Source organism: Carassius auratus, unplaced genomic scaffold, assembly GCF_003368295.1.
Source record: "Carassius auratus strain Wakin unplaced genomic scaffold, ASM336829v1 scaf_tig00214549, whole genome shotgun sequence".
NCBI lineage: Eukaryota > Metazoa > Chordata > Actinopteri > Cypriniformes > Cyprinidae > Carassius > Carassius auratus.
The window spans coordinates 12,687-23,348 of record NW_020527704.1 but is presented as its reverse complement, the minus strand read 5'-3'; the positions used below and the strand labels follow the sequence as shown (position 1 = coordinate 23,348).

At 37.0% G+C, this 10,662-nt stretch overlaps 1 pseudogene; it reads right to left on the bottom strand.

The window, feature by feature from the left end:
- Window positions 1–3,034: 3,034 nt before the first annotated feature.
- On the bottom strand, window positions 3,035–9,758 carry LOC113092293 (dixin-like; annotated as a pseudogene).
- Between the last annotated feature and the right edge of the window lie 904 nt (window positions 9,759–10,662).

Here is a 10,662-nt window from a genome sequence, read left to right as displayed (position 1 = left end):
AGGCTTTCGTCACCTCAGCCTGCCAACTCATTCTAATAAATAAATTCAGCCTTTTTTTTCTTTTTGCTTCTAATGGCTGTCAATGTGAACCTTTTAATGAGAGACATAGGACAGCATCAGAGAGTTGGTGAGTGAAATCTAGGAGTCAAACCTGAACAAAAATATACAGTATATATATATATATATATATATATATATATATTATAAAAAAGTGCTATAAATACTTGCAAATATGCTTGTCATAGAGCTGTCAAGCATTAAAGTGATCTGAAGGGACAATTTACCCCCCCAAAATTAATTCTGTCATCATTTACTCACCCTTAAATTGTTTTAAAGCAGAACACAAAATATATTTACGATTTTGGAAGATAATATGGTAACCAAACAGTTTTTTGACCATTAACTTCTATTGTATGGACAAAAAAAACAGAGACATCTCAAACTTCATGTTACACATAAGAAACAAACCAATTAGTATTTTGGAGCAATATAAGGGTGAGCAAATGAACTATTAATTTAAAGCATTACAAATATGCTGCAATAGTGTCTTACCATTTGATTTGTTTGGCTCCCATTTTGGCACAAGAGTTTCTAGCCCTCTGCACCACATTTGTTCATCAATAGACCGTACAGAAGTCTAGACATCAGCATCGATCTTACAGAAGACTTCTTGAGAGTCCTGCATCAGCATACAGTGTCTACAGCGTTACCCCTCGTTTGCTAACTATCTCTTTTTAATCACCATGCTTGGAGCTGACAGCAGCTCCTCTCTGTGAGTTCAAAGCCTCTGCAGATGCACCTGACGTTGTCCATATGGAAATCCTGTTTTCAATCCGTCCACGGTGACAGGAGAGACTGAGTAGCACTGCTCTGTTACCAAGGCAGCCAAATCCTGCTCCCCTCCTCTCCTTCTCTCTGGCTGTGAGTTGGGCTAATTATTCTTCTCAGTTCAACCTGTTCACAGACGACTCCTTCACTTCATAAAGCTCTCCATCGCTGAGATCCGTGTGTCTCCGTCTAGTTCTCGCACTCCCTCCCTCACTAGCTCCTCTTTTTCTGTCCGGCCTTCCTCTGTTTGCCCTCCCCTCCAGCTCTCCCTCTATTTCGTCTTCTCTCTCTGTCATGCCTCTCTTCCCATCTGTTAGGACTGGTATTTTGGGGGAGCTGGTACAGGACTTTCTAGCTTGTAGGTGGGCTCAGATCTGCTCTGGACAGTTTACCACAGCATAATGCATTCAGACTTAACTTTTTTTTCACAGAGGGTATGCATAAAATAATCACTAAATTGCTATAATTACATAGGATTCAGATTATTATTTTTTTTTTTTTAAGATCTTTTTTCCTTTTTTATACATTTTAAAATGAAATGTATTCCTGTGATGGCAAAGCTTAATTTTCAGCAGCCATTACTTTCAGAAATCACTCTAACAAACTAAATTTACTGCTCAGGAAACTTTTCTTTATACTAACAATTTTGGAAACAATGCTGCTTAATATTTTTGTGAACAACCACAATACATTTTTAGGATTATTTGATGAATGGAAATTTCCAGAGAACAGTCATTTTTTGTAACAACATAGAACACTTTAATGTAATTTTTACTCAAATTAAAGCCTCTTTGGTGAATAAATGGGTTAGTGTACTTTAAACCCAACATTCAAGTATAGGTTTTCTAAAAGTGTATTTTCCATTGACTGGGGTAGATTTTGTAAATGACTGAAAGGAGAGCAGACACAGAACTAGGCTGAAACTTGAATGAGCCCTGCAACATCTCTGACAGAATGGAAATCTAAAATGATCTCTGCGCAAATCAATAAAGGTGGATAACATATGCACAATGCAAGCAAAATGTTATTTATCATGGCAGAAAATTATTCTGGGCGGATTGCAGAGGTATCATAAATACCAACCTCGTGAGAAAATGAAGCACAATCTGCTGAGAATCACTATAGTGAGATCTTCAATTGTTCTCCTTACAGTCTATACATTAAATGGTCAATAAAAATTGTAACAATTTTTAAAAGCATTTAACTTTAAGCGTGACCTAAATGTATCCTCATCTGGAGTCTTGACCCTTATAACCACTGTGAATGACTCTTACCTAACATACAGGGCCGTAATCTCTCTAGATCTGTCATGTTAACACTCATCAAAAGCCTCTTAATTTCAGTCCAAGTCACTGACCTGACAAACGTCCAAGAATGGATTCTTACATAACTGTTTGATAATTTTAAAGACATTTCAAGACATCTACGGAACTAGAATTAATGACTAAGTGTACAAATGATGTTCCTTTGGATAATCAAAGTACTGAATTGGTTCTTACAAATAAAATCATATCTGATGCCTCACATAAAAGAACAGTCACACGTTTTCTGTTCTTCAGTGGCAAAGCATGATGATGCCTTAAAGAAAGCCAGTGGGCAGGAAAATCTCAGGCCTTACAAAACAAACAGTGAGAAAATCCTTGTGACAGCCTCTTCCAGTCTATCTATGTGTTCTACTCTCATTAAAGCAGAGAGAGAAGAAAAAGGGTTGTGATAACATGTTTGTGTATATTTTGTAACTAAGATATGACCTGCAATGACAAGTTGATTGGTTCCAAGGGCTGTTTTGCAAAACTGAAGCAAACTATTCACAGCTGAATACATTCACATCTTACAAGCTTATATCTACATCAGCATCTTTTTGTCTGTTTACATGCATTTTCACTAATGTTTTGTTTAAATGGTGATTTTGATTAAATACTTTTAAATGCATTTTAAATATTAATTTTGAAATTGTCCAATTTCTCATCATCTTGTTTCTTTCAGTACTTAGAATTATGTAAATTGTGTGATTCACATTTCCAGTTTTATGAGCTTTTCCAAAAGAATTTAGTTCCAAAAATTCAATTTTTTATAATTTTTTTAAATATCTTCTGTATATTCAAACTATTACTTAATTCTGTTTCAAGTAATGTACAGACAAGCTGCATTCTATTTACCCATCAATATTCAGAATTACCCAGTAGATCTTGCACCTGTCTCCTCTTCAAATGTCCCCTTTCTGCCCCTCATACTGCTGAACCAATGCTCGGACACTCCTGCAGGAATTCTCACTGTCCTCCTCCGCACTGCAGCAACGACTAAAGAGGAGAAAAAATTATACAGAGATTAGAAATGATAAAAAAGCTGTTTTTAAAGATGGGATGATCTTTTCATGTTTAAACTAAATGGATTAATAACTCTCTCAGAATACATATTTTTATCATTCCGTGCTGTTTCAGGCTTACATAAAATATTTTTCAAAAGGTTCCAACAGAGTAAAGTAGAGATTATTGCTGTGGGCACAAAATCTTAAATTGTGGATGAAAGGTTTAGATTTGGAGATCTGAGAATCCAAATGCTACCTCTGACCTGAGCTGCAATTCCAACTGACAGCAAGCAAGAGGGCAATGATTCATCCGTTTTATTTGTCATCATTTAACCTCACAACTGCCTTCATTTCTTCTTTGAAACACAAAAGGAGAACAACTAGCACTAATACTTGAAGTCAAACAAACCAGACTTTATGTTTTCACTGATAACATTTCAACTGTTTTATGAACTGAATCAATTAAACTTAAGAAAGATTCAACCTAAGAAGACGATTAGTTCATAAACTGGACACAGTTATTTCTCTCATGAACTTTCATGAAAGCACCAATGAGAGCTGGGTTGGATGTCAGGAATTTCACTGAATAATGTCTTCTATTCCAGCCCTATTCCACAAAGTTATCTAATCAAAATGAGGGTCAGTAATGACAAAACTTTCCTTGGGGATCTTTTAAGCAAAGCTAATTAACCCTCTTAAAAAGAGAATGAGATTTAAAAGCAGTTGCTCTAAGGGAGCAGTTCTACTTAAATTAATAAACATTTACAAAACTCTTTTGAAGGAGGAAAGGAGATTAATGGCAAAGTGAAGCTGCATGTACCTCCATTCTTGCCTTAGATGAAAAACAGAGCGGCCAGGGCGAGAGGCATCCTGCCTGGCTGCTGCTAGTGCTGCTGCTGCATTCTGGGCCATGGCCATGGTGGAATGACGGTCTGTGATTGGCCGAGGAGCCAGTGGAACTCCTCCCTACGCCAGCTCCAGCTCTGTGACTGGCTGATGCGGAGGGTTTAAAATGTGCAGCTAGAGCGAGGATGAGCCTCATGGCGGATTTGAGGTTTCCTTCCACAATGTCTTTGAGTACAGAGAGAAAGAGTAGATCTTAGCAAAGTAGTTTTATCAGCATAAACGGGATTAAAGCCTGCTTTGTAACTCACCCCTGGCAGACGTTTGAGGCATTCTGATCCGTTTGGATGACACAAACTGCAGAACCCTTTTCCACATTCTGCTTCTTCTCCTGGTCGTCATGTGGCACATAATGAATGCCATCCAGCAGCTCGCCAGCTTGCAAAATATATAAAACACATCTAGATACAAAGGCTTATTATAAAGTGCTGCAACAAAAATAATATGATGTACGGGCTTACCCACTATCTCAATGAGGTGTGCTAGAATCACACCATCTCTGAGATCCTGTCGTAGATCACTCACAGGTTTCAGTTCAGGCTTCTTTCTCAGCTGTGCATTAACCCAAGACACATAGGCAGCCAGTTGCTGCTAGAAAGACAAACATTTCATAAAGGTAAGTGCAAATTTGGTTATAGTCTAACAGCTTAAGAACAGATTGTACTTCTGATCTTTCTGCTTTCAAATATATTATTGTTATTTGACTGCTATATTTCATGGCTGCATTTATTTGGCCAAAAATACAACAAAAAATACAGGAACATTATTGTGACGAGTGGTGCGGGGCTGAGAGCTGTGGGAACGGATCAATTGGAAAGGAAATGAGCGGCACCTGCACCACTCACCAGTCTCGAGTCCCACGGAGGAGCTCCGGAAGGATACAAAAGAGGAGTTACGACAGTGAAGGACGAGAGAGGACCAGGCCTGGATATTATTTTGTGTACTGGTTTTGCTTGAACGCGGCAGTCGTCCGTGAGGGGCTGTCTTGTTTTTGTGTCTATTTGATCATCAAAGTTTTATTTAAATGTCTGCTGGTTCCGGTTTATAGCGTTACAATTATAAAGCAAATGCAGTGAAATCTTGCAATTTAAAATAACGTTTTTATTTGAATATATTTTCAAATGTCATTTATTTCTATGATTGCAAAGCTGAATTTTTAGCAGTCATTACTCCATTCTTCAATGTCAAATGATCACTCAGAAATCATTCTAATATTCTGATTTGCCAAACCAAATATCTGTGTTTGTGTGCAACACATTTAACAGAGGACTGTTTCCTGAACCTAGAATGCCGGGTTCTTCTGACTCACAACCTGTAAGTATGTTTTCATATTTAAAGAATTTGTCACTGATGCTTCAGACGTGACTGAGCAGTGTAGAGTAGCACTTGTTTGTTGTTTCTACGATCACAAATGCAGACAAATGGTTTTATGTTTACACAGCGTGATATGCAAGGTATAAAAAATAAATTTATTTCCCACTGGATGCAACAAATGCCTCGTTTTTAATGTGTTGTGGCGCCGGAGGGGATCACAGTATGGTAAGAGGTGTAACATTTCCGTCACATGCTTAGGTATTCAGCCAATCAAAATGCACTGGATAGCTGGCCAATCAGAGCACACCTCGCGTTTCAAGAAGATGAACTTCAAATTGAATGACGGGGCATAGAGGGGCAATGTATTAATGTACATAATAATGTATATGAAAAAGAATGTTTTTTTTAACCTTAAACTGCATAAACGCATTGCATTAAACCAAATACACAAAATAATGTTCTTTTTAGCAACGTCAAATGACCCCTTTAATATTCATCTAGAAACTGTAATTAATTTATTTCATGATTCTTTGAACATTAAACCGAAGTCGTTATGCTCACTTTTGATCAAATGAATGCATCCTTGCTGGGTAAAAGTATTTAAAAATCTCACTGACATGAAACTTTTGAGCAGGACTGTGTGTGCATCTGTGTGTGTGAGTTTGTATATATGCATTTATAGAAAATTTGCAACTAGTTGGACATTATATAGCTGCTACTTTCATCTTTTTCCTGGAATTACTGATGCTTCCAAAAGGGTCATTTTTATAATTTAAACAAAACCTCATCTACACTACAGTAATAGTATTGGGTTACTTTACTAAGGCTGTCATACAGCTTAAGCACAAATCACAAGTCTCAATGGAGCCAATAACTTGAAGTGCAGTTAAACTGCATTCTTCCCCGGAAAGACAGTTTTACTGCAGATGGTCCCGGTGGAAAGGTTATGCAGAATATGCCTGTGTTGATTCCAACTAGGATACCTATTGTCAAAATAAATGTATGCCTCAATGCTCAAGATGCACCTGCTTTGACAGAACAAGTCCCTCCTCATTCACCCCGGCCGGTCAGCATCACCCGGGTTCAATGGCGTGGATTAGTCTGACTTGCACTTTCTCTGCCATGTCACAAAAGGACAGCTTAACTCCCCACATTCACGCTTCCTCTTCAGCAAATACATGTAGGAACACATAGAGACTGCAGGGAGGTTTGCCGCAGTTCTACCCTTTGGCAAATGTGCTGCGATGTGCAATTTTTATTTTTCTTAAATGCTGAAGAATGTGAGATGGCTGCAGAAAAATAACATTTAAACTAAACAAGTACAATAACTGACACAAAGCACTAAAAAAGAATCATAAATGTTGTCCCTATGACTTGTTCACTACATTTTTTGTCTTCTAAAGCCATACGATGGCTCTGGGGTATTCTGAGCTTTTCTTTTTAAAACAAACTACTTATTAAACAGATCTATTTAAAAAGATCACTAAGATTTAGATTTCTGAAAGATTCGCGTTTTATTCAGCACAGATGCATTAATTTGATCAAAAGTAAAAGAGTTTGGTTTCAAATAAATGTTGTTCTTTTCCACTTCCTTTTCTTCAAATATATCATGCATTACAGCTTCCACAAAAATATTAAGCAGCACAACAACATTGATAATAATAAGCATGTTTCTTGAGCACTACATCAGCATAAAATAATAGAACACTTCTTTCGAAAGCATTAAAATACCTTACAGACCCCAAACATTTGAATGGTAGTGCATGACTGAAATTGAACATGCATGACGTGTAGTGTCACACCTTTACAAAACACACTCTCCTATCAATCTGGAAGACTGTGGGGAAAATCTTTCCTGGGCCTCAATCTCCCAAACAACGTCCAGTTCACATCTTATGCCAACACGTGCACAGTCAAGAACAACACATGCACACCAAAATAAAGAAAACAAAATGAGCTCTGCATTTTTTTCACGAGGACTCCTCATACACACAGAAGCATTTATTGATTTGCCACATGGTGGGCTGACTAACACAATGCAAGCTCTGTCTGAAGCAAATCTGTCTCACTACAATCTAACAGTGGTCCAGAGTGACAGGCTTCCCAGTGAGACCTGCTAACACTGAGAGCTTTTAGCACAAGATGCTAACTGTGCCGTAAAACTGGAAGATAGAAAAAGTCCTTCGCAGGGATTGAGACAGCTGGGATTCATAACAAAAAAATCAATGAGCGCTTGACATCTTAATAGTTACATCCTGAGGGCAGACAGATGTAGAAGCACTCTTATATACTTATAGGTAACATCAGTAGGGAATGTCTGCTGATAGTGCACATGGTTACAGAAAAGGCATAATATGATGAACACCTCCTCCCACACTTAGCGCCATTTATAAAAGCATGATATTGTTATCTCCACAAGTTAAAAGGGCTTTAACAGTTATCTTATGGTAGTATCTGCATATAAATGATATGTGAGTTAAAAGACTATTGTGTTGTTCAAATGAAAATATAAACTAATCCAGCACTATACGTCAAAGAAAGCATAGCTGACAACATGTATAGCACAATGTCTGACTCAAAAGCCTAGCATGCTCCCCAAAAATAGTCAAGGTTAGCAGCTCACAGAAATATATATATATATAAAAATAATTGCATTAGTAGGACTGTGTATCACAATGTTTTACAGTTGTCAAGACTTCATTTCATTTTCATCATTCATCATTTTCTCTGTTTGGAATGTTGATGGCATTTTACTGCTAACAAACAACTGAAATTAGAATGAGTTTTGGAACTGAGGGACTGATGGACAAAGATTAACCTTTATCTATGTTATTGGAAAGCAAAAGTGTGGAGTAAAAAGGAAACTGCAAATGATTCTAAGCATACAACCTCATCTGTAAAGCATGGTGGAGGTGGTGTCATGGCATGGGCATGCATGGCTGTCTCTAGAACACGACCTCTTCACTTTAATGATGACTTAATGTATGATGGCAATAGTAGAATGAATTTGGAAGGGTACAAAATCATCTTGGCTACCAATATTCAAGAAAATACCACCAAACTCATTAGAAAGCACTTCATTTTGGATCAGGATTGCTCAAATCAATCTCCAGATTGAAATCTGATTGAACATTAATTTTACCAGCTGAAGAAGAGACTAAAGACAGAAACTCCCCAAAACAAGCAACAGTTGGAACTGGCTGCATTAAAGGCTGGGGAAAAGCATTTCAAAGCGTAAGACCAAAAGTCTGGTGATGTCTTCCGGTTGCAAACTGCTCTGATTACATGCAAGGGATCTGCAACTAAATATTAGCTTTTAATCTTTTATATCTACCATAAATTCATCTGTTCCAATACTTTTGCTAACATAAAATAGTGTGATGAACTCTAAAAGTGCTGTCCTTCATATTTCCAAAAACCTAATAATAAAATGTGACATTCTGTAGTTTTGTCGCATATTCATCTTTTAATCATATTTGCAAATGTCTTGACTCCTCAGCAAATAAAGCAATTTTGTCTTTACTGTTCCAATACTTACGGAGGGCACTGTACGTATATTTATATTTCTGTGGTGTTAAACAGGATTGTGTCTCCTTTTACTTAACAGCTGTCAGGACTTTCCTTCACTGTTTGCAAGTCTTATAGACTTTCACTCCAATCAAACAGATTCAGTATTGACAATAGTATATGTAAAACATTTTCATATTCATAACTTTATGCAAAACGTTACTTTCAAACCATTTCTGCAACTATAATTCTTACGAAAACGCATTTATACAATTATACAATACTCTACATTTTGCATTTGATTTAAATAGCCTATATAAATGCAGAATGCAAACATTGTAAAATAACTTGTACGATGAAATGGATCCAGTGCATGTCAAAGAAGAATCAAAAGAACCTGGTTAACTGTTGTTCTTCAGTAACGGTTCACAAAAGGTGTAAACAATACAATGTCATCGCACTCGTTGGAGTTTCTTGCGTAAAACGCCTAAGTTGCGACAGCTACTGCTTTTAACTTTATAGTGAGCCTCAGAACCTAAATGAGCAGATGAAACGAATGCACGCGTAAACAAACATGAGGGTTTAGGAGTTCAGTACCTCATTAGGACCCTCCTGCAGCACGTCAAGCAGATTTCCTCTAGACAGGGATGAGATCATTCTTCTGACTTCTCATCAAGGTGAGAGGCGCGCGACGAGAAGATGTGAACGAGCTTAGTCAGCGAGAGCGTTTTAACCGCATACTGGAGGAACTGAGGTAAACAAAGGAAACTACAAAAAAAGAAAAAACCCTCAACCAAGCCGATGGCCATATGTGCCACCCCGTTAGCTCGCTAGACCTGAAACAGGAGATGGGGAGAGGCAATGCGCATGCGTCCGCAGCAGCTGCTCCACGTCGTTATGGCAACGCTTGAGCTTACATCGGCTGTTTTCCTTCTCTAGCTTCTGCATTGTGAAGTGTGTATTGGTCTGGGACCGTGAAGTGCACATTATAACTATAATTGAAAGGACTCATTTTGAAGTTAAAACAAGGCACAGTAGAGGGGCTCTAGCCTGGATATCAAACCCTGTAGCCTCTCCTTGTTTAAAACCAACATCACGCTACAACCAATGTGTAAAACCCATGAGAAATCTGAAATTCTGTATGCAATTTACTCCGGCTTTCATTGTGTACAGACGCATAACACCACATCCTTCCTGTCTGGCTCGTGCTTCCTGCTTCTGCCTCTACACTTTTTTCTATATACAAAAGTTAAACTTATAACAATAAGCTTTATATATAGCTGCAATTAATTATACTGCAGCGATAAAAGGCTGCTACTACTATTTGGGCATATATTGTCTAATATATTTTTTTTTAATTTATCTAATTAAATGTCTGTCTCCCCCTGCTGTAAGAATGGGAAAAACATGATTCTAAATAGCCAATAATAATAATAAAAATAGTAATAATAATAATAATAATAATAATAATAATAATGGCATTGTTGTTGTTGTTATTGGAAAAGCATTTATTATAATTGTTAAAATCTTATTAGTGGGTAGCCCACACATAAAATAAATATTTTGTATAATCAAATTAATGAGCTCTACTGAGCCTGTGGCTTTTTATCATTTAAAGTGAAATTATCTCTTTTGTTCAAACTGTGGTATATATGGCATAACTGATCATTTGCTCTTTTTATCTTTTATCATTTCCATTTATCATTTAAATGTAAAACTTTTAATATTTAAAAAATGTAATACATTTCTAAGCATTATTTCTACAACTGTAATTTGTACTTTTGAGTTGAAATCTTTAGACA